This window comes from Astyanax mexicanus, chromosome 14 (assembly GCF_023375975.1).
Source record: "Astyanax mexicanus isolate ESR-SI-001 chromosome 14, AstMex3_surface, whole genome shotgun sequence".
NCBI lineage: Eukaryota > Metazoa > Chordata > Actinopteri > Characiformes > Acestrorhamphidae > Astyanax > Astyanax mexicanus.
In genome coordinates this window covers 44,631,072-44,638,914 of record NC_064421.1, presented here as the reverse complement: position 1 = coordinate 44,638,914, position 7,843 = coordinate 44,631,072, and positions in this window count along the sequence as shown.

Genomic DNA, 7,843 nt, shown 5'->3' with positions numbered 1-7,843 from the left:
TTTCTGCCCATTCTCAGCCGTGTCCCAGTTCACTAGCCAATGCAGCGGTAGTGTATTGGACTACAACCCTGACTATACGGATTTGATCCCGCGTGAGGAGCGGTGTGTTTATTTAATTTTTTTTTTACCTGCTTTGAGATCAACTGTTCTGCAATTGGGTTCAACAACCCTCTGGGCTGGAGAGCTACTGTCCCATTACACTTCATTTTCTAAAACAGATTTTTTTTGTGGCCGCCATGTAATGGCTTGAAAAATATCTGGCCCACGGTCAAACTTAATTGCCGACCCCTGGGCTAAGGCATAGATTTGACACAGAGATATAAATTGGCCTTAGGTAACTGCAGCACTAGGGATGTAATACAGGGTGGTGAACAGCAGTAACTGCAGCACTGTGGGGTGTAATACAGAACAGTGAACAGCACATGGCACTGCATGCACAGTAACTCAGTTGTGTAATACAGGCTGGTGAACAGCAGGTGGTGCTGCAAGTTCATAACCTGTAGCACTGAGGAGTGTTATATGGTGCAGTGAACAGCAGGTGGCGCTGCAGGCTCAGAAATTGCAGCACTGGGGGCAAAATACACGCTGGTGAACAGCAACTGGTGCTGCAGACTTGGCAACTTCAGCACTGAGGGGTGTAATATGGGGCAGCAAACAACAGGTGGCACTACAGGTTCAGTGTCTGTGTCACTGTGTTGTGTAATACAGGCTGGTGAACAGCAGCCAGCGCTGCAAGCTCAGAAACTGTATTACTGGTGATGTAATGCAGGCTGGTGAACAGTAGATGGTGCTACAGACTCAGTAACTGCAGCACTGTAGGGAAAATGTATTGATTTCTTAGCAAATATGTGTGTGTGTGTAAAAGAGAGAGAAAGAAAGAGAGAGAGAGGGAGATTGAGCTCAAATTTAGTTTCATCTGTTGTTTTTTCCTCACCATATTGATAGTAAAGTAGTAGTAAAGTAGTAGTAAATAGTAGTAAACTATAGTTTAATGTTATTTCAGGCATAGCTTGTATTTACTAGTATTTCTGGTATTTACATGTTCATTTTTTTAAACTTCAGGTTTGTTTTCAAAAAGATCAGTCAAATTCAGGTACTGCAGGTACCTTACTGTTTACCGTAACTGATCCACACACACTCTCTCTCACACACACACACACGCAGATTATTAATCTGCAGAGGACCGTCTGAAAGAGTGTGTGTGTGTCTGCTGAGAGAGAGCGAAGTGTCTGCTGCTTTATTAGAACCTGTAATTGATGTAGTGACCCTCATACGGGTCAGCAGACACTATCATTACTCACTGAGTATGGACGTGTGTGTGTGCGCATGTGTGTGTGTGTGTGTGTGTGTGTGTGTAGGTATGTGTGTTGTCGGACACTGAGGACACTCTACAATCTCCATCATAGAACTACAACACTGCTGAAGGATAAACTGACTGCCAACTGCTCTTCATGATCATCACTATCAGATCACCTTTAGAATTATCATCACCATCAGCTTACCTTATCTTAACCATTTTCATTACCAGCATCTTCAACATACAGACCAGTCAAAAAATTAGATATACCCCTTTTCATTAAATGTTATTTTTTATTTGTAGATTCATATTGAAGAGGCTATTAGAAAATAAACAACAGAAAAAAAAGTATCTTAGACAAAGTATGTTTTATACTTCACACTCTCGAAAATTTAGTACCTTTTGGTTTGATTCACAACTTTGCCCATTTTTGGCATTATGCTTTCAGTCGGATTCAAGAAGTAGAACCTGAATGGTCCTCCAACTGCATTAAAGGAGTTCTAGTGTTTTCCTTCAGGGAACAGGTTTAGGTTTTTTATGCCATATGTTTGTAAAGGCGATTACCTAACTCCATATGTGTGTTCCTTCATAAACTGTGAAGTCTTTAATATTAATCTACAATGTAGAAAATAATACAAATAAAGAACTAATAATAATGAGAATGTCTTTCCAAACACCTGATTTGTGTTGTACGTAGTCAATCAACCACAATCATCACTTTTAATCTCCATAATTACCATCACCACTATAATCAGACATAACCCCCTCCATTACCACCATAACCATCATAATTGCATCACTAATAATTATCAGCATCACAACCACCACAATCACCAATTTCATGGCCACCATTTTCATCTGAACCATAGCAACCACAATAACAACAATTACCATTATCATCTGATCCATAACCACTACTATCACCATTAAATTACCACCCTAATCCATATTATCACCTGAATCATTACCACCACTATAACATCAACCATGAACACCTAAACCATAACCACTACTATAACAACAGTTACCATTACATTAACACAATAATGTCCATCATGACCTAAACCATAACTACCTCTTTAACAACAATCAGCATTATTACCTGAAACATAACCACTACTACAATAATAATCACTATTACATCACCACCATAATTCCCATTATCACCTGATCCATAACCACTACTATCACCATTACATTACCACCATAATCCATATTATCACCTGAACCATAACCACTACTATAGCAACAATCACCATAACATCACCACCATAGTCTTCATTATCACCTGAACCATAAGCACTACTATAACAACAATCACCATTATCACCTGAACCATAATCACTACTTTAGCAACCATTACGATACATTAACACCATAATGCCTATTGTCATCTGAATCATAACCACTACTATCATCATCACATGACCACCATAATCCCTATTATTACCTGATCCTTTACCACCACTATAACAACAATCACCATTACATCACCACAATAATCCCCATTTTACCTGAACCACAACCACTACTATAACAGAAAATTACCATTACATTAACACCATAGTCCCCATCATCACCTGAAGCATAATCACCTCTATAATAATCACATTAACATACATCAGCACTATAATCAGCATTACAATTTGCCCGACTGTCATTAGAACCATAATCACCATAATAACAATCTCTATCACTACCACAATCACTACAAATTTAACCATAACAACCATTTACTATTTACAACTACCTGAGTCACATCTGCTTAATAACAGCAACATCACCATCTCCATCACCATAATCACCACCATTATCATCAGAACTAGGATGACCATATTAACATCACCATCATGACCATTGGCACCATTATCATCATAATTACTTTTTTTATTTATTTACTAATCTTTTCAGTTTCCATCACCATAAGTCTGATCTGTAGTGATGTGTGTTGTTAATGTTCTGTTCTTTAATCCCCTGATTCTTCTTCTTCTGTATCAGAGTCACTGTCAGAGTTCTCTGGGTTCAGGACGAAGATCTGGAGGTGTTTGAGACTCTCTGTTCTGTCTGTTAGCAGAGGTGTGAATCAGTGACAGGTAGACATGATTACTGCAATCAGATGTAGACAAATTAGCTCATTAAGTCTGATTTAGTCTCGTTTCTGTAGGACGCTGTCATATTAATAAAAGTCCCACCAGACAGAATGACTCCTGCTGTGAACGTTCCTGCAGCTGCTGCAGCTCCATAACAGCTCCTGCAGGATCCCGCTGTGCTTACGCGTTCCGTTCTTCCGTGAATTTAACGTCCTTCCTCATAATGATCTGGGTTTGTTGAGAAAGCCAGAAGGTGATTGTTTAAAAGGCCCCTGTTAGATCAAGCAAAACAAACACCGCTCAGGAGTTCAGATTAATCCAGAGTGTGAGGATGTCAGTCAACACAATAATCAAAACAAGGAATGAAAAATTGACTTTTTATTCCATAGTTACAGCAAAAAAATCAGATTCATTAAGATCAGAATAATCTCAGTAAGGGAACACCACACTGAAAAAATAAATACTTAGGTCATACACACAAATATTTAGCTTTGATTGCAGCACACATTCACTGCTGCGTTGTTTTAATAATCGTCTGCAATGTCACAAAATAGTTTTCAATACAGGGCAGGACTGCTGGATACCTTGTCTTTGCATTCGACTGCTTTTTTCATTATCCAACCTAAGCGAACATCAATCATTTAAATGAATCAATCCAAACTCTGCGTTTACATTTGAAGAGTATGTATACCACCTGATTTTAGCTGACTCCACCCTTGAATTTAGTAGTTTGGGAGGGGCACTGGGTGATGTATGGGTTTAGAAGTGGGCAGGAGGGAGAGCTGATTGTGCTAAGCCCCAACAGCAGCATTGTGTCTCTGATAGCAGTGAGATGCAGACATCACTGGGTTGGACATCACTGGGGGTGAGGGGGGATATTATTAATTGACTATTATTGATTTACCAAAGTACACAAACACATCATCCTCGTCTATAGTACAGTTGAACTTGTGAGGGAAGTTGCAGAAGCAGAAATGGTCTCAATAAATGTGTTTTTTAAAGGGTTATAAAGGAAAAATTTGTAAAAACTTAAGCAGGACTGATATGTTTTACTACTGCAAAGAAACACATTTCAGCTATTAATCAAAAATTGGTTTTAGTGCCTGTTCTGTTTCTCTCTACCACGCTGGACGAGCACTGGAACAAACTAACACATTTCCTTTTCCCCAGCTTTTTTCCTGTTTCTCAGCCAGTGATGCATTTCAGCAACAAGTCCAGCAGAGCGAGGGTGTGTTAGGGTTCTGCCGGTCCTCCACACACTGAAGGCTACAGACTGAGGAGCTTCACAGCTGGAGTTCATTCTAACAGGCTGATCTTACATATACACACACACACAAACACATTATTAAAAAAACACACACAAAAAAAAAACACGAATCAGTCTGAAGCGCTCCTCATAGGAGCGTGACAAAGGTTCATCATGTGATGTGTGATCAGTTGGAGGTCATTTTCCGAATGTGTGTGTGTCTGAAATGTTGTGCATGCATGTACATGTCTCATTTCCCATCAGGCACTTCTTCACAGATCCCGGGTTTGTGTCTATGAGTGAACGTGAGTGTGACACAGGCTTGCTAATGCCTCCCCGGTGTTCCTTCATTAATGAGATGTTACAGGCATATTCTGAACACTTGTGGTAGAAGAGCTGTTCTGGGAGGGCGGGTGGGCTCAGAAGGCGCATTTATTTCTGAGAGAAGCCGTCTAATGCTAAAAGTTGCAGGACGGCGCTGCGACGACGAGCCTCCAGCAAAGACCATTCAACACAGACTGAAGCTGCTCTGAAGGCACAACATGAAGCTCTTCCTAATTAGCTGCTCCGTGCACTGCCAGATATTTCTGCTATTGTGTCCACTTCATATACTTTTACATAATTCCCCTTCAGTTATATAATTTAACCAGGATAGCTTCATTAGTTCCATTCTGTCTTCGGCGTGTCACCCTGTTTAAAATATTACTGTGAAATGTTCAGTGAGTACAACTCATTTCCTAAAGTAACCAACCAATCAAGGTCCGTGACGTTATCAGAGAGCTCAGCTCTTAAACTTTTGTGTGGTGCTCCTTTCTCCCTTTTCTTCTGCAAAATTAGTTTGTGTTATATTTTTTTTCTTCATTGTAAATTATTAATTAAAAGTCATCCAGACTGTGAAAGAACACCAATGGAATCGTAGTAACTTAAAAGTTTGTTAAACAAACCAAAATACCATATGAAGCATTTAGGTGCTCTAATCTGGGTGCTTGCACTGGCTGGTAACTCTTATGAGTTTATCCTGTGCAACAGAGGAGACTCTTGCTCTTCCTTTCCTTGAACGGTCCTAATGAGAGCCAGTTTCATCATTACATTTTTGATGGTCTTTGAGACTGCACCTAAACAAATTCTTAAACAAATCTTAATTTCTTAGTTGAATTGTTCTTGCTTCTCATAATCTGGATTAGAACATTACTCAAATATTCACTATTCGCTGTATACCTGTAACTCTACCTCTTCACTACTTTACAACTGATGCTCTCAAACACATTAAGAGGCAAGAAATTCAAGTAATTAACTCTTGATGAGTTCAGCACAGCTGTTAGCTGAAAGCCTGAAGTCCAGATGACTCTAATTTATAAAGCTGACTGAGAAAATCCAGCCAAGGTGCGCAAAGGTGTCATCTAAGCAAGAGACACATACTCAGGTTTGTTTAACACTTTTTGATTACTAACTGCCCACCACCGCCTTTGTTTGCAGTAGTTTTGTGACTGAGGAACCTGGACTGTTACAGACTGGAATTGCATCTTCTTTGGTGACAAATTTGTTTGGGATCCAACAAAGATCAGGTTTGAGTATGAAGTCCTTGTGATTGGTTTATCCCTCTTGCCTTTGCTGTGGAGTTACATACTGCCCAAACTGCTGGTGTGATGATCTTTGGAGCCATCTCATTCAATGGATGTTCACCCCTAGTAGTGATACAAGACACATCAACAGCTTAGATATATTTGCAGGACCTTCTGCTGGCACGTGTTGCCTCTCATATAAAGACTTCAAACTATCATTATTCAGCAGGATAATGCTCGCCCACACACTGCAAAAGGTTTTCCAGGAATTTTTCTGTCAGATTGCAAAACTTTCTTGCCCGACTTTTTTTGTTAGCTTTATCAGCAATCCATTGTTTTTGGAACTAGCTGAGACGCCAACTTTGAAAACCTTTGAATGTGCAGGGCCTACAGGCCTGGCTGCAACATCTGTGAGTAAATGCCCAAACATATCTCATCTACTATCCAGGAAAGAGGCGCCCAACAGGATATTAAAGCTATCTTTCAATTGTACAGTTTTCCCCAATGAACTTATATATCATCATTACTTTCAGAGACATACAGTTTTATTTGATTCCAACAACTTATATATATAAATATACAATAGAACGTGTGAAAAAAACATTTATTCAAGAACTTGCATCATTAGAATAGTGTTTTAACTGATAACGATGAAGGAATAATATATTCGAATATAATAAACAGAGAGAATATTAAAGTATGACTCACAGTCGTATATAATCTTTACGTGAACTGAGAAATATCAGGTTTCAGTTCTCCAGTCACGCAGTCGGACCACCGCCCCCCCACGGCTTAATGATTTGTTTTGACAGTTTGGTGACGACGCCTCGCATTTTTTCCAAAGGTCATGAATAATAATCAGCCCGAAAAAAAACAAAAAAAAAACAACACATGGTCTTTCATCAAATCCCACAAATCTGTGCCAATCAAAACACACTGGATTGCAGCATTAAGAGATGTGTATGTGTGTGTGTGAAGCCGGACAGACTGAGAGTGTCCAGCAGTAATAAAATGAAGACAGTTTTCTAATCGTTCATGAGGTTCTAAATGATCACTCATACGGTTCTACTCAGAACGTCCTCTATCCATACCTCAGCACAGCGCAGAGAGTGACCTTTACAAATGTTAAATATCCTTCAGCCTGAAGTCCAGACACGACAGGCAGGAGACACACACACAACACACCCACACACACACATACACACACACCACGTACCATCACCATCATAATCAACCTCCCGCATTCACACACTGATTATTTGAAATTGAAGGAAATAAAAGTGACATTAGTAAATCAGAACAGAGGTCTGGACGTTCTGTTCTAATAAACTACTGTTTTTTTTTCAATTCTCAAACTCTGTGTTTGCATCTGATCTTTGTATAATTTGATCTAGTTCTTCTCTACCCTGATACGAGGAGAGCTCTTTAGATCCATTAGAGACTGCTCTGCCAGACTGACATTGAATTAAGTTTTAGGGCTCTGTCTTACTGCTTGCTGCCTTACAAACCATCTATTTTCATGCCTTGCATCTGCGTTGTTTAAATAGCAAAGATGATTATAAATATATATATATATATCTACGCCGATAAGCGTGGTGGTGTGCAAGTGAGGTGTGTTCAGGTAAATTTCTGGCGTATTACTATCTTG